Source organism: Dermacentor albipictus, unplaced genomic scaffold (assembly GCF_038994185.2).
Source record: "Dermacentor albipictus isolate Rhodes 1998 colony unplaced genomic scaffold, USDA_Dalb.pri_finalv2 scaffold_27, whole genome shotgun sequence".
NCBI classification, from domain to species: Eukaryota; Metazoa; Arthropoda; class Arachnida; order Ixodida; family Ixodidae; genus Dermacentor; species Dermacentor albipictus.
Genome location: NW_027225581.1, coordinates 805293 through 831579, shown reverse-complemented (window position 1 = coordinate 831579; position 26287 = coordinate 805293). Strand labels below are relative to the sequence as shown.

Below are 26287 nucleotides of genomic sequence, written 5' to 3'. Positions count from 1 at the left end.
ATCCATGAAACATTGAAGAGTGATGACAACACGTAGACAAAGGTAGGCACGAGTATCTACTGTGCGATGGTGAGTGGTTGAGGATGGTGTCATGACACAGCTACCGAGCTCAAAATGCCTGGGTGGAGGCGGTGCCCATTATACGCCGTCAGGAAGGGTGCTGTTGCTGCCATTTGCGCTTTCCATCCGGTGTAAATGATCCAGTAAGGGATCGCGACATTCATCGATGCTTTCGAGGCCCTCAAAGCAAAGGCTCTGTAGTTCCCGTTATAGAACGTCATTTCCAGCTGTGATACCACGAACCATGAAATGTTGAAGAGTGCTGACAAGATGTAGGCGAAGGTAGGCACGAATACTTGCATTGCGAAAGTCAATGATGAGGACGGTGTGCCATGGCACAGCTACCGATCCCGCCGTGGTTGGGCGGGAGGCAGAGCTCATTATACGCTGGCAGGAACGATGCTTTCATGGCCACTTACGCTTTCCTTCCTGTGTCGAGTATCAAGTTAGGGAGCGCGGCTTTCATCGACGCTTCCGAGGCGCTCAAAACAAAGGCTGCATAGTTTGCATTGTAGAAACGCATTGCCAGCTGTTCCAGGATGAACCATGAAACGTTTTTGAGGCTATTAAAAAGACGTAGACTAAGGTAGGCACATGTGCCTGCATTGCAAAAGTAAATGGATGAGGAATCAGTTTAATGGCACAGCTACGGAGCCCAGAAATCGCGGGTGGGAGGCGGTTTTCATTACACCCTGGCAGGAACGATCTTGCTGCTACCGCTTGCGTTTTCCATCCGGAATAGAGGATACAGTGAGGGAGCGTGGCTTTCATCGACGCATCCGAGGCGCTCAAAACAAAGGCTTTGTAGATCTAGTTGTAGAACGGCATTTCCAGCTGTAGCAGGATGACCCATGAAATGTTGAGTAGTGCTGGCAAGACGTAGGCAAATCTAGGAATGAATACCTTCATTACGAAAGTCCGAGGATGAGGAGGCTGTGTCATGGCAGAGCTACTGAGGCCAGAAACCGTGGGCCAGAGGCGGTGCTCTTTATACGCTGGCAGCAACGATGCTGTCGCTACCGATGGAGCTGCCCATCCGTTGTAGAGGATGGAGTATGAGAGCGGGACTTCTAACGGCGCTTCAGAGGCACTCAAAACAAAGGCTGTGTAGTTTCCGTTGTAGAACGGTATTACCAGCGGTGATTGGACGACCCCTGAAACATCGAACAGTGCGTGGAAGACGTAGGGGAAGGTAGGCACGAGTACTTGCAAGGCGAAAGCCGGTGGATGAGAATGCTGTGTCATGGCACAGTTACACAGCCAGCAAAGCGCGGACATGAGGCGTGCCCTGTATACACTGGCAGAAACGATGCCACTGCCATGGCGCTCAAAGCAAAGGTTGTGTAGTTGCCGTTGTAGAACGACATTTCTAGCTGAGATAGGATGACCCATGGAACGTTGAAGAGTGCTGCCAAGACGTAGGCGAAAGTAGGCATGAGTAGGTGGATGAGGATGCTTTTTCATGGCACACCTACCGAGCCCACAAAGCCTGGACGGGTGGATGTGCACTTCTTAAGCTGGCAGGAACGATGTTGCCGCTGCCACTTGTACATTCCATCCGGTCTCGAGGATCCAGTAAGGGAGCGCGGCTTCATCGACGCTTCCGAGGCGCTCAAAAGAAAGCGTCTGTAGTTCCCGTTGTTAAATGGCATTTCGAGATGTGGTATGTGACCCTTGAGACGACGAAGATTGCTAGCAAGACGTAGGCGAAGGTATGCATTAGTACCTGCATTGCTAGAGTCAGTGGATGAAGAGGCTGTGTCATGGCACAGATACCGAGACCACAAAGTGTGGGCGGGAGGCGGTGCTCATTACACGCTGACAGGAACGATGTGGTTGCTGCCGCTTGCACTTTTCATCTGGTGCACAGGATACAGTAAGGGAGTGCGGCTTTGACCGACCCTTCCAAGGCGCTCAAAACAAAGGCTCTGTAGTTCCCGTTGCAGAACGCCATTTGGAGCTGTGGCAGGACGACCCATAATATGTTTACTAGTGCTGGCAAGATGTAGGGGAAAGTTGGGACGAGTATCTGCATTACGAAAGTCAGTGGTTGAGGAGCCTGTGTCATGGCACAGCTACCGATACCACAAAGCGTTGCCGGGAGGTGGTCCTCTTTGTACGCAGGCAGGAATGATGTTGTCGCTGCCGCTTGTGTTTTCCATCCGGTGTCGAATATCTAGTGAGGAAGCGCGGCTTTTATCGACGCTTCCTAGGCGCTAGAAACAAAGGCTGTGTAGTTCCCGTTGTAGAACGGCATTTCCAGCTGTGGTAGGACGACCCATGAAACGTTGAAGAATGCGGGCAACACCTGGGCAAGGGTAGGCATGAGTACCTGCATTGCGAAGGCCAGGCAATCAGGAGGCTGTGCCATGGCACAGCTACCGAACCCACAAAGCGTGGGTGCGAGGCGATGCTCAATATATGCTGGAAGGAACGTTGTTGTCACTGCCGCTTGCGCTTTGATTCCGGTGTCGAAGATCCAGTGAGGGAGCGTGGTTTTCCTCCCCACTTCCGAGGCGCTCAAAACAAAGGTTCTGTTGTCCCGTTGTAGAACGTATTTCCACCTATTATTGGATGACGCATGAACATTGAAGAGTGCTGGAAAGACGTAGGCGAAAGTAGGCACAAGTACCTGCATGGCGAAAGTGAGTCGATGAGGAGGCTGTGTCGTGGCACTGCTACCGACCCCGGAAAGCGTGTGCAAGAGGCGGTGCTCATTATACGCTGTCTGGAATGATGTTGTCGCTGCCGCTTGCGCTTTCCTCGAGGATCCAGTGAGGGAGCGTGGCTTTCATCGAGGCTTCCGAAGCGCTCAATCAAAGGCTTTGTAGTTGTTATAGAACGGCATAGAGAGACCGTCCTAGCACCGGACAGTCTCTCTATACCCTATGACGACGAGAGACTAGCTCTAACTGTGGGTCTCAAAGGAGGCTTCGACGCCGTTTCTCACGCCGCAATAATGAAGGAATTCAAACTCGCCGGCTTTGGCGAGCGTACCTGCCATTACACATGGGCGTTTCCAACCGCAAGGCACGCATCTGTTTTGGCCAAATAATTTCGGAGACATTTAAAAGGCCTAACAAACGAAAACCTGAAGTGTCGATACTATCGCCTCAGTTCTTCAACATGACGATGTGTCTCCTCATACGTTATATGGATGGATAACTGACCTTGATACCTGACCGAAGAAGAGGTGTTTATTTATTTATTTATTTATTTATTTATTTATTTATTTATTTATTTATTTCAGTACTCTCAGGGCCAGAGGCATTACAGAGAGGAGGGGCATACAAAATCGGCGGCAGATTTCTTAAATTTGTTGACGTCGGTGATGGCAGCCATGAAGGCAGGGAGGTGGTTCCAGTCATTTCCAGTTCGAGGAATAAATGAATTTATACAAAGGCTAGTTCGGCATCGCGGTATTCCTACCTTGCAGTTGTGGTCAGTGCGGGAAGATATATAAGATGGAGAGAGGAGTAACTTATGTTTGAGAATAGGGTTGGTATAATAAATTCTGTGAAAAAGACACAAGCGAAAATATTTACGACGCAGAGAAAGAACGGGAAGACCAAGTGCAGATTTCATTGCAGATACGCTTGCTGTTCGGGAATAATTTGAAACAATAAAACGGGCGGCGCGGTTTTGAACAGACTCTAAAGCGTTAATTAAGGTTATCTCATTAGGATCCCAAATGGAGCAAGCATATTCTAGTTTAGTCCTGATTAACGTCCTATATAGATGAAGCTTAATGGTGCTGTTAGAAGCTATGAAATGGCGCCGTAGGAATCCGAGCGTGCGGTTAGCCTGGTTAGATATGTAGTTGATGTGCATTTTCCAGGACAGATTGTGTGTTAAGGGAATACACAGGTATTTGTAAGATGAGACAGATGATAACGGAGTGTTATTAAGAAGATAGCGAGGGGTGTATTCAGGAGGACGGCTGGAGATACGCAGGTGTTTGCACTTGGTGGTGTTAAGTGTCATGAGCCATTCGCTGCACCATGAAGAAATTGCGTTCAAGTCAGATTGCAAACATGCTTCATCAGAGGGATTAGTAATTGAACAATAAAGCACACAGTCATCTGCGAAAAGGTTAATATGGGAGATAACGTTATCAGGAAGGTCATTAATGTAAATTAAAAACAGTAGAGGACCTAACACAGAACCTTGAGGCACCCCAGAAGTTACGGAAACAAGAGGCGAGTCATAATCATTAACTGAGACATATTGACGACGGTTGGAAAGAAAACATTTAATCCAGCCTAATACCTGATTGTTAATATTAAGAGCACCAAGTTTAATTAATAATAGATCATGAGAAACAGTGTCGAACGCCTTAGCAAAATAAAAAAAAAACGCAATCCACAATAACGTTAGCATCCATAGCGCGAAACAAATCATTAGTGAAAGACAGGAGCTGTGTCTCACACGAAAAGAATTTTCTGAAGCCATGTTGACATGAATTGAAGAAGTTGTTAGATTCAAGGAAGGTAATAAGATGAGAATAGGTAATGTGCTCAAGAAGTTTACAGGGAACGCTGGTTAATGAAATAGGCCGATAGTTTAGTATTGAAGCTTTACTACCTGATTTGTGCAATGGAACCACCTTCCCCACCTTCCAATCAGGAGGGATGGTACAACTCTGTAATGACTGTTCAAAGATTGCACAAAGAATCAATGATGAGCACGTAGATGTACTCTTCAAGAACTTCGTTGTAATGCCGTCGACGCCTGAACAAGATGAAATCTTCTGTTTTTCAATTAAATATGTCAAACCAACCGAATCAATGAGTATTGGATCCATGGGTAAAAAGTCACGTGTACAAGGATGAGGGACAACATTCGGCAAGGCAGAAGAAAAACACGAGGCAAAAAAATCAGTCAACACTTTGCAGCAATCGCTCTGGTGTATTTTCAGTGTCCCATATGTTCTGAATGCTGAAGAACCCTCGCATTTGTGAATGTAGGCAAAACTGGGCCGCTATTTTGTAGCGATGCCTTATGCCTTATTCTATGCTATTCTTATCATCCACCACACACGGCCGCCTGATCCCGTTGATAATGTGGGCAGACCGTCGCTCGACCACTGGCCAAGCGAGAAAAGACTGAAAAAGCATAGAATCGGAAAAGGCATCACTACAAAATACCGGCCCTGCTTTTGTGAATGTATTACCTTATTGCTGGAGTGAAAAGAAATTGCTGACTTTTATTCACTTTTCCAGTACCCTACAAGTTGTCACTCAAGCAACATGGTCAAGTGGTCATCTGTCAGCGCACTGGGTGTGTCGAAGCGCCATTAAAGTGTCCAACTAATAACGTTTGCTAGGTGTATGGCATGCGCTTCGAGGGACATCACTGTTAATGAAAGCTTGAACGGGTGTGCAGAAGAACCTGCGTAAGGTATACGCTTTCTTTAAGAGTATGAGACGTTACTTCACCCGTCAGTTCTTTCACCTAACGATTACTCATTACTATACACTTTCGAACTAACTGCTCGAACTACCAGTAACCAGACCACTTTTCTTAAACTTATTGATCACGGCGAAAAAGGGCATGTTCTTCAAAACTGTTTCAAGATAAAAAAAGAAAAGAACATTTCTGTTCGTGAAGACTTCTCGGCATCCACGAGGCAAGTAAGAAAAAATACGGCTGACATTAGTAGGCAGGGAAGAAAGGTCAAGTTGGTATGCCACAAAGTGCGAATTGACAAACAAACGTTTCAGCGTGACAGTGTCCAAATGAATATAGTGCCTATTGTTGTACGTCCACTCAAGTCTGAGAAAACAACATGACCCGACACTCCTGTCAAAAATACATTTTGTTGTCTCAGTTTGAACGCACGTAGTACAGTTTTTTTATTCCGATACCCTAAAGCCCCCCCCCCCCTATGTAAGGGCGTAAAGGCCCTTACATAGGGGGGGGGGGGGATAACAACATGATACTTCAAACACAATTAGGGGGGACAGGCAATATAGAACACCGTGGTAAAGATCACCGAATACAACAAGAAACTATAAAAAGAAAAAAAAGGAAAGAGCATTGCATACATGATGAAAAAAATGGCTGTGGCTTAGCTAAGGTTAAGCCCAGGATGCGAAGCATACTAGCCTTCATTTTAGTTGTTGAACCACTGCTTAGCCTGGTGAACTGCTGTTGCTTGGCTATATTTTGTTCGGCTAGACGAAGAAACAACTCATGCGTTACTCTGCTTCGCCTTCAAGAGTGGAACGCGACAGCGTTCCCGTCGACCCGCCAAGGGGTGTAAGACAATGGGCTACGGCGCAGCGACTACGCGCCCCGCATTGGACGCGGTGAGCGTCTAGCAACGCAGCTTTCGGCGCAGCAACGAAATGTGCGCCTGAGCAAGCGACGCACGCCTGAGCCTTAGAAACAGCTCGTTTCTAAGGCAACACCGCATTCACTAGAGGCGCTTTTGTACCGCTTTGAAGCATCGTACTCGTGGCTCAGTGGTAGCGTCTCCGTCTCACACTCCGGAGACCCTGGTTCGATTCCCACCCAGCCCATCTTGCAAGAGTTGAGCCAAAGCCACCTAGAAAATCAGTCTCTGTAGCACGCCGCAACCTTCGCTTCTCATTCCAACGAGCAGCTCTGTCTCCAGGAGGCATCTCACCTCGTGAGTGTCTAGCAGAGGCACCGCCTCGAGCGACGGCGCGAGTGGGAGCCCCGTTTCTCCTCTGTCGTGACGTCACGGTGTCACGTGGTATTGAAGGCGACACCACCGCGCCTGAGGAGCTGGGTTGAGCTCTCGTAATATGCTTCGCATAAAAAAGAAACACTCCGTAGAAAGCATGTAGATACACTTACAATGTGCCAAAGGCATGAAATTCTGCTTTTACCCAAGATGCGTAAAACTGCGCTTCAAATTACTTCCAAACGTGTCATGATCACGTATAAAAGCAATTTCTTTTGGCAGCTTGTTCCAGTGATAAATAGCAAGAAAGAGCGGTGATTGTCGCAGGAGATTCGTACGCGCAATCATGGGACGCACTTTGAAGGGATGGTCGAGGCGGGGGAAAATTTTTTGTGTGGGTTTGATATGGGATGCTGTAAAGGAGGACGGGGTATGATATAATCTGTGGAAGTGGGAAAGCAGAGCTAACAGTCGTCGTGTTTCTAGAGACGGTAATTGGAGGGACTCTTGGATAGCCGTGACTCTGGATCTAGAGTATGTTTTAGTGATGAAACGTGCTGCTTTATTTTGTAAAGATTCCAGCTTGTTTATTAGGTAAGTCTGATTTGGATTCCATATTATGGAAGCGTATTCAATCTTTGAGTGAAGTAGAGCTGTGTAAGCTAATAATTTAGTTGACTGATATGCTAAATACAAATTTCGCATAATGAATCCGCGTGTTTTATTTTCTTTGGAAATTATTTCGTCAATGTGATCATTCGATGTAAGGTTAGAAGTTAAATGGACTCCCAAATATTTTAATGTAGACACAACATCCATACGCTATTCATAAAATATGAACTTAAGTGAACGTTACTGGCTCTGGTAAATGTGATTGTTTTTGTTTTAGAAACACTAATTTCCATTTGCCATTGCTCGCACCAAAGTGAAATTTTGTTTAGGTCGGCCTGTAAAATATTAGTGTCTTCAGAGGTGATAATTTTTCTGTAAAGCACGCAGTCATCTGCAAACAACCGAACTGTTGAGGTCAGGTTGTTACTGATGTCATTAATGTAAATTAAGAATATGGTTGGGCCAAGTACGCATCCCTGTGGAACGCCAGATTTAACTTGTGCAAAAGCGGAAAGGTGATCATTTACGGAAACGAATTGGTAGCGATTGGTTAAAAAGCATGAGATCCAATTAGCACTTTTACCATGTGTATTAAGCCGGCTAAGTTTCATCATTAAGCGAAAATTGGGAAATTTATCGAATGCTTTCTTGAAGTCACAAAATATGGCAGTTAACAAGAGAGCCCTGGAATGTATTGGTATGGTCCATAGTCCACACATCATAGTTATTGCTGAAACTTAGTTACATCGAAATATCAACGATGTCGAAATCATTCTAGCGCTATGGAATTGAGCGTAACGGAGATTCCCCAGGTGGTAGAGTAGCCGTACTTTTTAAAGAGTGCTCGAATCTGTCCGGACTATCTAACCCTTTTGGAATGGAAAGATTGTTGTAAAGGTTGTTCTTGAAGATTTTAATCATCTAATTGCGAGATTTTATCACCCTCCAAACTGCAGCCCCGCATTTTTTGATACCTGAATGAATTTCTAAGCGAGCAGAGGAAATAATCGTGCAGCAGTTTGTTGGTTGTTGATTTTAACGTTCCAGATGTCGATTGGGCTAACGATTTTCAAAACGCGTGCTCTCCTACTGCCTAGCCCTTTGTTGACATAGTTCTGTTAGACTGTTTCACGCAATTATTGAGACGGCGTACTGGTTTTCATGATGGAAGTTTGTCAACTTTAGATTTAGTCCACGTCAATGACAAGGTCATTAGGATGAATCCGTGCGTGTACATTTTTGAACGGATCTCCGACAACAAAATAGTATCCTTCTTCATGGAATTGACAAAAGTTTCGAAACTGAAACAGACAGAAACCTTTGTACTCAATTTTCTCGAGCCACTGATGCGAATGTACTCGATGCATTAAACAATTCATTGTCTTCCTTGGTTTCCCAATATGAATGCAATAGCATATCCATTGATACGTATTGGCTGCTCTTTAAAGATGTAGTCATACACTGCGCAAAATGCTTCATTCCACACAACAAGGTCATAAACCGTACTTGGCAGCCTTGGATGACTGAAAAAATAGCCAGTGCAGCCCATAAGGCAAAAAAGCATGGAAACAGTATCCACAACCCCCTACCCCTGCGGACGCATGCCAGTTATCTGAACTGCGACTGCTTTTCAAGAATGCTATCCAAAAATGTCAAGACCATTATCAAAGTGAACTTTTAAGCGAGTTTCTTGTTGCCTCGCCGACAAATTTTGGCTTGCCGTCGCCAAAGAAGCAATCCATTTCGAACCTTGTGATAAACAGCACTGCCGTAACGGATCAAAAGGGCGTCGCGGATGCCTTATACCCTTGTCACATGGGCGCTTTACCAGCCGTTAAGGAAAATATCAGTTGGTCGTTAGGCGCTGCTACATGGCAGTGCAAGCGCCGTTGGCAATCCAATGGCGATTGACACCAACGGAGCTCACCGGGCACCATTCCGTCGCCGTTTCCAGACATTTGGTCGTGAGAGAGGCAATATAGCAGCCCCCAGCAGCAACATGTTCCCGCTGCAGTAGAGCGTGCCAACGAAAAAACGCTTTGCTTGGACAGCGTCACTGACTCATTTACTTGTCAACTTGTGGCAGGATCACCTTGCCGAACTGCGAGCTCAGAAACACAATGCGCCCGTGAACGCAGGGATGACAGGGCTGTTCAACCACCTCTGTTCAGCCAGTCTGTACAGCGAAAGGGCGACGCGTTGGTGTAGAGGTATGCAAGCTCGCATGTTGATGTCCTCCCATGATAGTGAGGGACACGAGCTCACGATGTAGGCAGATGTGGAACCAGTCATGCGAAAGTTGGCCTTGAAATCTTGATCCGACAACGTCGGCATGGTGGCGTCGTACCAAGACGGTGGTCTGGAAAGCGTCCACGCATTTTACTGCCAGACTTCACCGCAGCGATTGCAGCGAGGCTGGGACATCACCTCTGAGCCGCCTTCCGCTTCTTTTTGATTGGTGCGTTCTTAATGCGCGCTGCTTGCAGTTCAGCCATTTTTGCAGACAACAAGCCCTCGTAGTGCGCAACGAGAGAAGCATATCGGGTGCACGATTATCACTCGCATTCATAAAGCGAGCGGCTAAGCGCCATTCCACGGCTGTTCTCGGGTGCGCGTCGCAAAGTCGCACAACATTCCACACTGCACTTGCTGAATCGCGCAGACGGTCACGTGTAGTACGAAAGAAAAATGGAAATGTACAGTGGAGCTGCGGTTAGTACAAGCGATGGAACATTAGATTGGACGTGTCCCCACGTTGAAACCACTACAAACGCAGCCATTTTGCAACGCCATGAATCCGACTGGATCCAGAAACAAAATTGTTTTGAGTTGGCGAGGTAAAAACTTCAAGAGTCAAGGGATAAATTGTCGAAACGGAAGGGAACCGACTGAACATGGAAAGTGCCCTGTGAGCGCAGCCACCGCTGTTCCGTTCCCACGGCCGTTACGGCGTTCAACTGCCGTTTACGTAAACGGCCGTTACAAGTGCCCGTGTAACAGGGGTATTAAACCTTTACTTCTGTTCCGTTTTCACCAAGGATGAAGATGTAACTCTGTAATTCAGTGCTATTGAAAAATTTCCTGTGATAAATAATCTAACTATTGTTAACGTTGATGTGCTGACACATGAGCTCAATCTAGATATCAGAAATTCGCAGGGAATTGAGGGCATCCCTGCTTGCTTTCTCTTCCGTCACGGTGAATGGTGAGCGAAGTAGTTATTTTTTATATATAAAAAATCATTGTCGCGTGCAGAACTACCGAACGATTGGAAACAGGCTAAAATCACGTCGATACCGAAAACTGGCGACCGATCGGTTATCCTTTCCTACTAGCCTATTTCCTTATTATGTACATGTGCGAAGATACTCGAGCACATTATATTCGCACATATTTGAACTTTAGCTGAGGAAAACGTATTATTGATAGCCGGCTGTATGGTTTCCGTCGCAAACATTCCATGGTGATGCAAGTATTAGAAATTGTGCATGACCTCGCAGCAGCGTTAGATAGGGGTAATGAAATGGACATTATATTTCTGGATTTCGAGAAAGCTTTTGATAGAATGTGCAATTAAAAAGTGCTTTTGAAACTTAAATTTATCCTTAAAAACGATGCAGTGATGGAATCAGTTTCGACTCGGCCCTGTAGAGTGCAGGGTTCCTCTGGGCTCCGTGCTGGGACCATTACCTTTCTTGGTTTTTTTAAGTGATATGGCTGTAAATATATCAATTAAAATACGCCTGTTTACCGATGATTGTATAGTTTAACATGATTATTTCAGCCACGTCTATCAGGAATTATTAAATGTGTATCTACGTAAAATTTTGGCCTGGTGGGTAACTTAGCAAATGAGTATCAATTATAAAAACAATAGTAGCTATGACTGTGACACGCAAAGTTATTCCCTTGAACTTCCGCTCGACCATCGGTAAGAACACCTCACCTCAGGTAACAATTTAGAAATACTTAGGAGTCATACTTACATCAGAGCTGAAAAGCAATGACCCCATAACGTACACTGTAAATAAGGCAATGAAGCAACTTGTAGCTTTAAGAACCCTTAGTACATCCCTAGCAGAAATTGCACTACTGGCATGCAAAACTTTCACCAGATCCGTTCTAGAATATGCAGCAGTTGTTTGCAATCAACACAGAAAGAGCAATATTACCAAACTTGAGAATACCCGACGCAAATATGTCAGGTTCATATATAAATGTAATTGGAAAATAACCCCCTCTGCCCTTTTGCAAACATCTAATTTAGAGAGCCTACAGGTAAGACGACACAAAGAAAGAAAAAATAACTATTTTATTTACCTTACTATAGCCAACTTGGAATAAAGAAAAATGCATATTTTCAATCAATTACCCAGCGACAAATCCGTTATTTCCATTCCGAGAAGGCGAGCAAGTTCTTGGGCAGAACAAATGCGTTTAGAAACTAACTTTTGCCGAGCACAATTCGCACATGGAACAACCTACCTACCAATGTGGTTGAGTGTTCGACTGTGTCTTCTTTCTCAAGTGCAGTCTGAAATAGCTAGAAATGCTTCGCATTGTCGTGGCATTGCGTTTTTACTTCGCTTTGTACGTCTGATGTAAGTTCTTCCAGTGCCATACTTGGTCGACCAAATGCACATCGTATTCTTATGTACTTCCTTGCTGTGTACCCCCACTCTTGCCTAAAGCCTGATGTCCGCGCTGGCATTGCGTAATAAATAAGTCAATCAACACATCACCACAGCAAGCTCAGCACAAGTGATTTTCAATGTGGTACATGTGCAAGAATTTTATTTTTATTACTATAGTAGATATGAAACCGAGGTGCCAATCTTTTCCAAGGTGCATTCTCTCGCAGGTTGTAGAAGCTCGTTCATCTTGTATGAACTCAGCTCGTACAAACTCGGTCATGATGTGTGGGAATCTCGCTCTTATCCGCCGTGGTTGCTCAGTGGCTATGGGTTTGGGCTGCTGAGCACGATATCGCGGGATCGAATCCCAGCCACGATAGCTGCATTCGATGCGGGCGAAAACACCCGTGTACTTAGATTTAGTTGCACGTTGATGAACGCCATCTGGTCAAAATTCCCGGAGTCTCCCCCTGTGGCGTGCGTCATAATCAGAAAATGGCTTATGAGCGTAAAAATCAATAATCTATATATATATTTTTTTTAATTCTGGCTCAGATTGCATCTGTACACGTGTAGTGTGCATGTTGCACACGTGTAGTGCGAGAACTCATTGAGTCTAGGAGAACTCGTTCACTTTACGAGAAATCGAGCAGACTACGAGAAATCGTAGACTACGCGGCAATAATCACCGACATTTCTCGTACATCTCGTTCACATTTTTTTCATTATGTCTCAGCGATAAACACATAACCTGCAAACATGTGCTTCTTAGAGGTGTCGCGTATGAATAAATTTTTTGTCACTGTTACATCTTAGGTCGGACACTGCGCTTGACGCAGGCGATGCAGACACACGCTGACAATCTGGAAGAATGGGCGTTGATTTGCAATGCACGGCGGAATATCAAGACAGGTTAAGGAAGGAGGGGAAGGGAAACGAAGTAAGAAAACATAAGATAGGCCACCTTGGCACGTGTAGCTGTACTCTTCAAGTGAGGAATGATAAGAACACTGCAGCTACAACAGTCACAATGACGGCTATGATAGAGCGAATAAACGTTGTGAATGATCATGAATACTGAAAAAATCGCGAATGTCTCTGTGACAATACAACCCAGAAACTAAACCTTAAAAGGGGTGTTACGATGACGTTGACACAATGTAGTGAATACGCTGGCTTTCTTTTTGTTTGCTTGCTTTTTTTAGAGCAGGGCTAGCAGGGCCGGCCGCGATGTTGTTCACCGTCATAAGAGGTCGGTGTTCCGCAGATTGCTATAATGATCAAGATTACTTCGTTGATTTGTAGATTTGCTGCTACCTTTTTTCGCATTGCTTGTTTGAAGTGTTTATTGCTTTCCACAGAATTTTGATTTGCATTTTCGTAAATAGAATAAATCATAAGGTATACTGTGAACCAAAGAACATTGCAAGGTTTTCATATCCCCCTTTGAATTTTCTAAATCCTAAAAGCCTTTGTACCGCGCGAACAGTTATGGGCTCATTCCAAAAGACGCTTCGGGTGGCGAAGGTTTCCGCCGCCGCTGGCTTCTGATGACCGTAGCAGCTATCACTGGGAATGTACAAAGAAAAACCCAGTTCCTGCCGGGATAGAACTCAGGCCCGAGGCATAGGATTCAACTATCTAATCATTGAGCCACGCCAGCGCTTTTTCTTTCTCTAATACATGGAAAACAAAATTAAAGGTATATTACAGAGCGGACGCAACTAAACACTCAAAACTGGGGCGAACACGTCAATGCGTCATACAAGTGCATCCAGTCTGGCGGTGGCTCCTGCACAGCGTTAACACTTCTCACATAAGCAGCAATTTCGCGAAGGAAGGATTTTGTAGACCATGCGCTTTCGGCATAGCGATCCCATACTGTACATATCCATAAACTCGATAAACCAAGTGTTATGAGCACATCTGGGGAAGGCCGCCGGTAAACATGAACGGTAGAAATGTAATTGAATGTGGAGTGATGTCAATGTCCTATCTAAGCGTCCGTTGGAGAATGTCCCCCAGAAATACAGCATCCAACCAATCTGTGAAAAAGTGATCTATGGTCTCGGCACGTGTACAGAGTCGACAGTCGACTTCGTAGCGTCGACAGATGCATGTTTTGCGTGGCACTTTCTTCCAGTTTCTTCCTCAAATCTTTTGATTTGAGGAAGAAAATGAAGTTTCAGCAGATTTATAAAGGAATGCTAGAAAAATGTACATTGCATACCAGATTGAATCAAGCTGGCCGTGTGATTATGTCACCGCCACGTTTCAAAGGGGATGCCAGTAAATCATAATTATTATTATTATTACCGTACCGTGCCACTTGCCTTGCAATGTGAGATTTGCGCCTCGTAGCTTCTTTACGTGCACCCTTTGCATTGCAGTTGCCTACTATTAAGCCAGGTGGCACCCAAAGTATCAACTGCCTAGGTATCGGTGCAAGGTATATATAAATATTTTGATAAAGGATAAGAACATTATGAAGATGTATAAAGGTTGACGTAATGAAGATGTATGGAATATCTGAATAATTCAAGCCGGCTAGGTCTCTGTCTTTCAGTTGCCTGTTTCAATGGGAACACCAATATACCAGCATAATTATTGTCATCGCATTGTGCCGTTTGCCATGCGCACTGTGTATATTCATACATACAAACTTTGCATTGCAGTTCCGTTATATTCCACAAGCTCCCCCGACATGTAGCAGTTGCATATAGCAGTTTCACGCTGCATGTAGTGGATGCTGGATGTAGAAGGCTAGGTGACGATTTATCACTCTCGCGTTTCAATGGGGATGCCATCATTATCATCGCCACCATCTACAACTACGCATTGCGCCCATGATTCAAGCGATCTGACATGCGCGCCCCATAGTCTGGATACCCTTGTTTAATCTTTGGTATACATTAGGGCACCCTTTTGTAAGCCACAAACCTGAAGAAGCAATTCCTAAAGTTACGTGGCGGCTGCAACCAGGTGACATCGGGCTCAGGAGACAGCTGTGCAGATAGCTGGACAAGCTGCTGCGCAAGCCACAGCTTGCCGTCGACGCTGGAACGATAGTTCGGATCTTTCTAGCGAAAACGACGCAAAGGTACTTCGCTGCGAAAACCTGTAGTGTTTGTAGTGTAGTGAGAAAAATTGAGCTCCTATGTAGCCGCTCCACCAGCTTACGCTGTGAGTGTGCTTCGTGCACCACGCAGACCTGTCACTTTTTTACACGCAACTTCAATGCAGATTAGGGCAACATATATAAATTTTATGTTTGCGAATTGCACACATGTGAAATGTTTCTATTCATTTCAGTCGAAGAAAGATTTCAAGACAACTTTTTCCTTATAAAGGATTTCTTTGAAACAAACACATGTATACGGTTTGTTGCACATCGTTCAGATGACATAGTTGAACCAGTTTACTTCGATGAAAGGTGAGAATGTGGTAAGCTGTTTAGCATTTGTAGCTGATGAAATTGTTCTCAATAATACTGGTGTTTACTGTTAATAATGTTCTTTTCATTACGCGTTCTTTTAGATTTGTAAATGTCCTATACTAGGTGGCATCAGTTTTATGATATAGAAATGTAGCAAGCATAAATTGATGAATTCTCTTCTTCAACCTTGTTCTTTTGAAGGTAGGCTAATTAAACCACAATTTTCAACACGTGTAGCTAGCAGCCATTTACTGATGAGGAATGCGGGAACGCTGGGAAAATGGCCCTAACGCGGTTCGCACCAGTTGTTGGGTGTTTAGTTGCCTGTTTTCGCTTCCAGTCCCCAGTCATCACCTTATATACGTACACCCTCTACAGGACTCACCCACAGGAAGCGATCTGGGTCACATTATGTACGTATGGGTGTCACAATAAAAAAGTTGAATTGAGAGTGACAACCATTCTCATTTATGCTCAGTGCAACGCAGTGACATAAAAATAAAGCATAGTCCCCGATTCTGCTACAGAGATGCTAGCATCTTCTCTCGTCGTCCTGCAAAAAAAGGAATGGCAGCAGTCAAAACTTCTCGATTCTACGTTCGAGAAAACAGTGTGGGGACGTTGTGATCATGGTTGTGAGCAGCAGCCTATATTTGTGCACCCTTCAGGATGAAGGCCTCTGCCAGCAATCTCCAGTTATCGCTCGTTTGAGCTTGCTTATTACAACTTGCTCCCGCACTCATCCTGTTTCCTTCATCGCAACTAATTTTCGGTTGTTTTTGGCTACGTTTCTTTCTTTGAAAACCCTGTCTGTAAATGTGTTGGGCCACTGCTTATCTGCCCTAACGAAATACATGGCCTTGCAGGCTGAGTTTTTTTCTTAATTTCGACCAGAATACGCCTAGAATGTAGACTAGAATGTCGACAAATATCAGGATTTCTTTATTCCTGTTGCGTGCACTACGACTAATGCTTATTATTTTGTAAATTCTCCTTCTCATAATCAAGCTCCCTTGTTAGCAACTCTTGGACGGAGGCGGTGAGTATTCCAGTGCCCTTGCAGTAAATAGTAGTGTACCAAATGACGTGCTCGGCGTGAATGGTATTTTACAGCGAAATGGCAGAGGTCTATCTCCCGGTGGGTCTGCCGCGTCCGCAGGTAAAAATAACCGATCCACGTTTCATGCAGCACCACCATATGGCGCTAGCCTCCCCGCATCATCCTGTCTGCAACTGATTTGGGCCACTGGCTATCTGCCCTAACGCACTACATGGCCTTGCAGGCTGTGCTTTCTTTGTGGCGAATGAACGTGCTTTCCAGGGCTCCGTGGCGGCGACGAAATCATCAGTTTTTGTGCATGCTTTGAGCTTGCTTCTGTTTTTGATTTGATGATTTTTAGTCTTTAAATTATAATTGGGTAGTTTTATTTTTGTGTCTCTCTTTTTTTCGTGTGCGCGTGTCTGTTTCGTGTACATTTGGTTTTGCAGGATAGTCAGAGCACCCTCTTGAGACACATGCTTCAACACGTGCAACCCAGTGGGACGTTAAGTGCTTATAGCCTTTAAATAGTTGCTTGGAAGTGGCAAGACTAACAGCTTTAAGTGGTTTTACTGTGTGTGTTTTGGTAGGAAAGTGATAGCGTGGCCGCGTGGTTGAACACATGCGAAAACGTGTCATAACATAAGTACCTGCGGCATTGAGTGCTTTAAACATTGGTGACAATTACTTCGCGACGTTTTAAGGATTTAGATCCAGCGCGCATCGGTTTTTTTCTAGTAGACACGGGCTCTGCGTTTTTAAAGTATTGTAGTGCTATAGTATTTCCATCAAAAAGTCGTGCAATACATGGCAAGAAAGCTCGTGCCGCGAAAGCGTGCGCGGAGTCCCTAAATGCAGATGAAGAGACGGATGGGAATGGAGAAGGAATCGTGTCAATAGGCCCACACTGTGATGTCGATGCTAGGCTGAAGAAAATGGAGGCTTTCCAGGAAGAGGTCGTCAAAGTTTGAAGTTTGAAGTTTGAAGTTTATTTCCTTTCTTCATTAGAGAAAGAGGAAACAAGAGCTGAAGGCCATTTTGCCTGACAGGGGCTCTTGCTCCTAAGTGCGTTCGGCTTACATGATGATCCGATTTACGAAAAAAGCAAATATAACAGGAAACAAGCAAGTGCGATGTACAAAAGAAAAATAGCGCAAAAGTGATGTAAATAGGAAGCGTCATGCACGGAATGTAGTGGAAAAAAACACTCGAAGCAGCCGAGGAAAAGCTGAACAGGTCAGCCATCGTGAAAGAGAATGGTTGTGACGGTGGATCGCAGAACCCAGAAATGACAGGACAGGGCGTGCTAGCAAAGTAGGTTGAATGCGTGCAAAGTGGTGAGGGATTAGCTCGAAAAAGCGGCACCGACCTTGAGGCCGCCACGCGAAAAAAGCAGAAGCTCACGGGTCAGTGCCCTTTGTCGAGTCAGAATAACGCGGAAAAGGACAAAGGGAAGCCGAGAGAGGTGGGAAAGAGTGAAATAGCGAATATTGCTGGCCATTCAAATCTGGTAGGTGCTAAGAAGCAATTGTGGAGAGAGTGAAAGGCGATAAAACATTGGTGTAAGTGACATTTGCAGGGCAGACACTGGGCTCTGTAATGGAGCAAGCGAAAGCAGAGCTCGCGGGAAATGACCACGTGCACAACCTTGTCATAGTAGCAAATCGGCTAAGTGACGTCCTAAACAGGAAAGGAGCGGACTAGCCTAGCGCTTGGTGAAAAGGGTGGACTGCTTGCGCGAGCCATCCCCTCAGCTGCAGATCGTGGTGTGCACGGTGCAGGAGGTGCCTGTACGTGACAGTCACGTAAAAGAGCCGTAGTGGCTGCTAATGAGGCGATATGAAAAATGAACAGAGCGAAAGGAATCGAGGTTGCCTAAGTAAACAGGAAAGTGAGAAGGTCTGGTGGTTTCCAACAAGACGGGATCCACTTCAATTACAGGCTTGCATGACAAGCGGGCTGGCGACTTGCTGGTCACCCTATTGCTTTTTTCCGGGGCCCGCGGGTGCTTAAGCGGACATAGTACGTAGTAATGAAGAAGGTCCACTAAGGGAATCTTAGAATGTTATCAGCGTCAATACCAGAAAAATGATGAAAGCAAGAGATAGAGCTTGTCATGCTACATGTCATGTCATAGAGCTACATGAACATACAGGGCGGCAGAAGAAAGGAAACGTCGGCAGAGATTGAAGAGCAGTTAAATAGAGAATAGGGGTGTAGCGGTTACAGAAACGCACCATAGAGAGTCGGAAGAGCCGCCAATGGTGGGGAATTATGTTTAGAAAGGGTGCAACAGAACTGAGTCGGAAAGGAAGGGAGGGAGAGTTGGAATGCTCATCCAACAGGGAGCCAAAATGGAAAAGAGTAAATTCAAAATAAGACGAGCATCTTTCATTATCAGGTACAATGAGAGCGAAAAAGACATGACTGGGCGTTACGTATTTGTGGACCGGAAATAATTGCACAGAAAAGAATAAATAGCTAGTGCAATGCATGAGTGCTGATATTAGGAGTTTTTGGAATGAGGATGAAATTATCCTATAAGGTGACGTGAATGCCCACATAGAGGGTTTAGATGGTTACTCCGGCAAAGGCGGGAGGTCAGTGTTGGACCTTTGTGAGCAACATAACCTTGCTATCGGGAATACAGGTCGTAAGTGGGAGAGGCAGGTCACTTGGGGAGTGAGAAACCGGCAATCAATCATTGGTTACTTTCTGATGACAGAAGGAATTCCTAATGAGTTAAGAGAAATAGTCACCGCTGAGGAAGGGTATAGCAGCGTAAAGAGTGACCATAAACATATCATTTTGAAAATTGGATATGTAATTCGGAAAGAGAGGATGGAGTGCAAAATGGCCAGCCCAAATGTCAACGCTGAACAAATAACAAATATAGTCACTAGAGCCGACGAATAACTTGGAAAATGGCCAAAAGTGGTAATATATTGAGCTTCTAAAAATAATAACGACAGAAATACGGAAAGAGAAACATGTTCATTGCAAAGGAAAAAAAAACAAACCGAAAATCTGGTGGAACAGAGAGGTATGAGAAGCCATCGCTGAACGACAGAAAGCATCCCGAGAGCACCGACAGGCCAAGGAGGCGCAGAGCCGCAGGATGAAGTAGCTAGTAAAGGGGAAATATACCGGGAGAAAAAAGTCTTTGGTTCTAATACTGGTGCAAGCAAAGAAATAAGAAGAAAGTGAACGTTGGTCGTCAGAAATTCCCGAGAAAAAGAATGCCGCTCCTAGAATATTTTGAAATCTCATTAAATTATTATACATGAAGTCAACAACAATACAACATATCCTAGACGAAGATGGAAACAAATCGAAAGGGGAAGCGGCATTAAATTACATCTGAAAAATAACAGCCGAATCTCTTCAAGGCAATGACGAGGTTGTATTTGACGAAAAAAAAGAGTAAGAAAGAGAACCAGATTGAAGAGGAGCTGGTGCTGACAAAGTTCAACAGGAAGAAAGACGAAGGCAAGAACCCTAAGCACATAGCCACATGGCTAGACGAGGTTCCCGTTAGGCTGAATAACTCACTGACCCAAAATTAAGGAACCTCTAGTGAAAACAGTGGAAAAAAACTTTAAAATACACACGAATACTAGACAGTTGGCGACAAAGTACAATGAATTTAATGTATAACTATTAGGGGGAGAAATAATTCACTCGTATGGACCGTTGACCATCAGTAATATACAGGCTAGCAATGCAGGCAATCAAATTAAGCTGCAATCATGAGCAGATGGTAATGGTATTTTGGGAGAACTTCGGAATGGCTTTAAGATAGATAGGCGTTTGGATGATAAGTTATTTGTTCTTACTCAGCGTATGGAAATATCAAAAGCACAAAGCAGACCATTAGATCTGGCCTTTTTAGACATTACAGGAGCTCATGACAACGTAGAGCAGAACATTTTGTGGGATATTGTGGAAGGGGAAGGCTTAAGTGACGACTGTCTAGTGCTTTTGAGACAGATTTACCCAGAAAATACCGTCTGCATTGAATGCGAATGAATGACAAATTAGGAGAAAGTTGATATCTACAAGGTACTGAAGCAGGGGTACCCTTTATCCCCACTCCTGTTTATGATGTACATGCTGAGGATGGAGGGGATGTTTGAAGGAAATAATAGCGGGCTTAATCTTTCATACAGACAGGCGGGTACAGTAGTAGAGCAGCAGCTTCTAGGTTTATTTTATGCGGACGATGTTGTGCTGCTAGTAAACAAGCAAAGGGATCTGCAACGTCTGGCTAATATCTGTGGACAGGGAGGCAAGAATTTAGGTTTGAAATTTAGTGTGAGAAAATCAGGTGTTATGGTATCTAATGAACACAGTTATCAGACAGTGGCAACATAGGGCCAGGAAATACCTCGGGTAACGGAATATAAATGCCTTGGTACATGGTATAACGAAAGCAATATATTTATATATATGAAAAGAAAGGAAAAAACAATGACACTAATGGGGAAGAGAAATGGGGAAGAGAGTACTGTGGGGATACGATAGGCACGAGGTCGCCGTAGGTATGTGGAGAGGTGTAATGGTTCCAGGACTTACTTTGGAAAATGTGGTTGTTTGCTTGAAATAGGGGTACAATCAGGACTCAATGGCAACGAAAGGACAGTGGGTCGCCTCGCATTGGGCGCTCACGGAAAGACTACAAATGAAGCTGCGCAGGGTGATATGGGCTGAACTAGTTTTGAATGAGGGAAGGTCACAGTAAAATTGATTATGAAGAACTACTGAGGACTATGGAAGAAGGTAAATGGGCTGGGAGAGCATCGAGGTATCTGTACATGAAAAACATTGACACAGTGGAGGAAAAGAACTAGGAACCCCGCAGGGGCGACTGCGTAAGAAGGCGTTTGGTGTGTTGCGACACCACGTACCCGAGCACACGAGGGTTGGACCCTCCCGCGTGTAGCCGTGCGCGGCTTAGCCATGTGTGGGGAAAAGGGGATCCTGGACGTTGAGCCGATGCTGGGTGTTTGGACATTTGAGGCCCCCCGGCGAAGGCAACACAACTCTTCGGCCACGGCTTCACATAGACGGCACCTCCAGCCTAACCCACCTGGAGGAAATCGGCAGTCACCTTTTCCTGTCCTTCTCTTCAATCTTCGTCTGTCTCTCTCACTTTCAATCTTTCCTGTCTTCTCTGCGCTTCTTATTACTTCCAGACTTCCAGGTGGCGAGGGTTAACCTGGTATAGTTATCCAACCTTGGGTATCGTATATTAGGTTATAGCGGCGATGCATGGCGGGCGTCTGCAGGCATTTTTCCGACCTTGTAGCGTCCCCTTGTTGGGCTCGGTGGTGGGTGGCCACCATCGCCGCAGAATTTTCCAATTTTTATGGCTGAAGCTTTTCCCCTATTACCTGATCGCTCCCTGAAGAGGGGGCGCACCGATGAACCTTTCAGCTTTTTAATGCAACCAAAAGAGTCCTTTCCGAAATATCACGTTGTTCACAGTCAACATGAAACGAAGACAGTCCGAATGATATCACCTTTTCTTGTAGCCAAATCCCTCACAGAAGCAATAGGCCGAGGTTACAAAGTAACAACGATGGGAAGCGGTGATCTTCTTCTCGAAGTTCGCGACAAGCCACAATACGACAGACTTTCGAAAGTTGGGCATTTGGGGACATTCCTGTCTCAGTTGGCCAACACAGGACGATGAATACAGTGCACGGGGTCATCTCGGAAGATGGCTTTCTCAAACTTAGTGAAAGTGAATTACTTGAAGGATGGCAAGAACAGAACGTTGTCAAAGTGCAAAGGATTAAAATATGACGAGATGACAAAGAAATAACAACCAGGCACATAAGCCTCACTTTTGGAACCAGCATGCTTCCTGAATCAATCGAGACCTGTTACTGCAAGCTACGTGTCAGGCCATACATTCCAAACCCGCGTCGATGTTTTAAGTGTCAACGTTTTGGGCACGGGTCCCAAACCTGCAGAGGGCGTGCTACTTGTGCCGAGCGTAGCTCCATTGAACACACTTCTGACGGTTGCAGTTCAGCAACCCACTGTGCCAACTGTGAAGGAGACCACCCTGCTTACTCGCGATCCTGCCCTTCGTGAAAAAAAGAAAAACAAATAATAGAACTCAAGGTAAAACTAAATCTCACTTACCCAGAGGCACGCAAGCGTTTCTATACCAACAATCAGACCAGTCCGTCTTACACCGATGTGGCGCGCCGGGGCGCAGCGCCACATCGTTGGGCACCTGCGAAAGTCACTCGGAGAGTGACGGCGGTCACGCCATCCGCCCCCCTGACTGGGACAGCCAGTGCTGTACCGTCGCCCGCAAATGAGGGCCAGCAGACCTCCGGGCCTGTTGTACGCAGGGCCACTGCCCGTGCAGATCGGCCTACCACTGTCGCGAAAGTGCCTGCACCGCGGGCAGCATCCACCGCCTCAGACGAGGTGATGGATACAAGCACAAATCCGGCATCTCAGACGCCCAAGAAACGGCGGAGCTCCCTGGAGCGCGCCGGGGAGAAAGAGAGAACTCGCATCAAGGGGCCTGAAAAGGTCTCGTGAGCTTATATAATCTATATTTCGTATACACACAGCACAAAACACATACATTATGGATACGCAGATAATACAATGGAACGTCCGGGGTTTACTCCACAACCTAGACGACATTAAGGAACTCATAAATAAGTATAATCCCAAGATGCTGTGTGTCCAAGAAGCACATCTCAATCCTTCACACATGAACTTTCTCCAGCAGTATGCCATATACCGAAAAACCGCAAAGACGCTCTTGCTTCGTCTGGCGGTGTGGCAATAATTGTAGAAAAGGGTGTTGCTTGCCGGCAATTACAACTTAAAACACCCCTAGAGGCAGTTGCAGTTCGTGCGATACTGTTTAATAAACTAGTAACGATTTCCTCAGTATACATCCCTCCTAACTGCCATCTTTCAAAAACGGAATTCCAAAGCTTTATTAATGAACTGGTCGAACTGGAAGAATTGGGGATAAAAGTTAATGGAGAATACCTTAGTAACTTGCGATTCGCTGATGATATTGCCTTGCTTAGTAACTCGGGGGACCAATTGCAATGCATGCTCACTGACCTGGAGAGGCAAAGCAGAAGAGTTGGTCTAAAAATTAATCTGCAGAAAACTAAAGTAATGTTTAACAGTCTCGGAAAAGAACAGCAATTTACAATGGGCAGCGAGGCACTGGAAGTCGTAAGGGAATACATCTACTTAGGGCAGGTAGTGATGGCGGATCCAGATAATGAGACGGAAATAATGAGAACAATAATAACGGGCTGGGGTGCGTTTGGCAGGCATTCTCAGATCATGAACAGCAGGTTGCCATTATCCCTCAAGAGAAAAGTATATAACATCTGTGTCTTGCCAGTACTCACCTACGGGGCAGAAACCTGGAGGCTTACGAAAAGGGTTCTACTCAAATTGAGGATGACGCAACGAGCTATGGAAAAAATAATGATAGGTGTAACGTTAAGGGATAAGAAAAGAGCAGATTGGGTGAGGGAACAAGCGCAAGTTAATGACATCTTAGTTGAAATCAAGAAAAAGAAATGGGCATGGGCAGGACATGTAATGAGGAGGGAAGATAACCGATGGTCATTAAGGGTAACGGACTGTATCCCAAGGGAAGGGAAGCGTAGCAGGGGGCGGCAGAGAGTTAGGTGGGCGGATGAGATTAAGAAGTTTGCAGGGACGGCATGGCCACAATTAGTACATGACCGGGGTTGTTGGAGAAATATGGGAGAGGCCTTTGCCCTGCAGTGGGCGTAACCAGGCTGATGATGATGATGATGATGATGATGATGGTCGAACCTGATACTGTCGTCGGAGATTTCAATGCACACAACACCCTTTGGGGAGGTTGTCGTTGTGACGCCAGGGGATGCCTAGTAGAAAGCCTCCTCTTCACTACAGGTTCATGTTTGCTAAATCATAAAGAGCTTGCATTCTATAGTGTGGCAAACAAAACATTTTCATCGATCGATTTGAGCATTGCATCCAGTACACTCGTTCCCTATCGAGAGTGGAATGTGCTTAAAAAACAATATGGGTTGCGACCATTTTCCAATTATCATAAAATCAAGAAAACATGATCAATGCTCCCCATGCGTCCCCAACTGGATAGTCGAGTCAGCCGACTGGGAACGTTATAAAGAACTTAACCGCATCACCTGGGAAGACATCTCTGCACTTTCTATTGATGACGCCATCACATATCTGACAGCATTTATAGTTGATGCAGCGTCACTGTGCATGCTTGAATCAAATGGTTCGCCCACTAGGCGACGTGTTCCCTGGTGGAATGTGGAGTGCAAAGAAGCTCGCAAAAATCAAACTAAGGCTTGGAGTCACCTTCGCGAATCTCCAACTGGCGAGAATCTTATCAATTTCAAGAAAATAAAGTCACTAGGTAGAAGAACACGCCGCTGGGCAAACGGGAAAGTTGGCAAAAACACATCAGTAGCATCAGTTCATATAAAGACGAACGGAAAGCCTGGAATAGGGTGAACAAAATAAAAGGCCGTGACACTTACCCTCCACCTTTTGTAAACACACAAGGAGACACTATTGAGGACCAAACTGATTCGCTAGGGGCACATTTCCAGTACATCTCGAGCTCATCCCATTACTCGGATACATTTCTAAGATATCAGCGACATGCGGAACGATAGCCTCTGAATCAGAAAGGAAATAAAACTGAACCTTACAACCGGCCATTTACCATGGTGAAATTTCAGGTTGCACTGAACTGTTGCAATAATTCAGCTCCTGGGGGCGATCTAATAGTTTATGAGATGATAGAACACCTACAAACCGAAACACACAAAACACTACTATCACTTTTTAATTCCATTTTCTCTGCCAGTTACATCCCATCTGCCTAGAAGCAAGCAGTCGTCACTCCTATTCTCAAAGAGGGCAAGGATAAAACTTCGGTCTGCAGCTACAGGCCCATAGCCCTGACAAGTTGCCAATGCAAACTCTTTGAGAAAATGGTAAACAGACGCCTAATTCATTATCTTGAGAGCAACAAAATACTAGACCCCTTGTAGTGTGGTTTTAGGGAGGGTAGATGTACGACAGATCACCTTGTCCGCATGGAGGCGAATATCCGAGATGCCTTCGTGCACAAGCAGTTTTTATTAGCCGATTTTTAGATATGGAAAAGGCATACGACACAACCTGGCGCTTTAGAATTCTTCGTGACCTGGCCTGTATGGGTGTCAGAGGCAATCTCTTGAGCCTGATTCAAAGCTACCTCTCTAATCGTACGTTCCGTGTGAGGGTTGGTAAAGTACTATCTCGTCAATTTACGCAGGAAACAGGTGTGCCACAAGATGGTGTACTGAGCTGCAAGCTCTTCATCGTAAAAAATGAATTCCTTCTATAGCGTCATACCACGAACAATGTTTTATTCAGTGTATGTGGATGACGTACAGATATAATTTAAATCATGCAATATTTCTATCTGTGAACGACATATACAGCTTGGCTTAAACAAAATATCTAAGTGGGCTGACGAGAATGGATTCAAGGTAAACCCCCCAAAAAGCACATGCGTTCTATTCTCTAAAAATAGAGGTACATTACCTGACCCTGTCGTCCATCTTAATGGACAACCGATATCTGTAAGCCACGAACATAAATTTTTAGGAATCATCTTAGACTCTAAACTAACATTTGTCCCTCACCTGAGGTATCTGAGAGCGAGATGTCTGAAGACAATGAATTTACTAAAGCTCTTGCCCCGCACATCTTGGGGAAGTGACCGGAGATGCCTTTTGAACCTATACAAAAGCCTTACACGGTCCCGCCTCGACAAT

General features: G+C 45.1%; 1 long non-coding RNA gene across 1 annotated transcript in view; it reads left to right on the top strand.

The window, feature by feature from the left end:
* LOC135897855 (uncharacterized) overlaps positions 1-26287 on the top strand; it is a 347298-nt gene that overhangs the window by 206683 nt on the left and 114328 nt on the right. Inside the window, exon 3 of the long non-coding RNA XR_011509985.1 lies at positions 15271-15391. This is a non-coding gene — a long non-coding RNA (uncharacterized lncRNA). The remainder of the gene's footprint in view (positions 1-15270; positions 15392-26287) is intronic.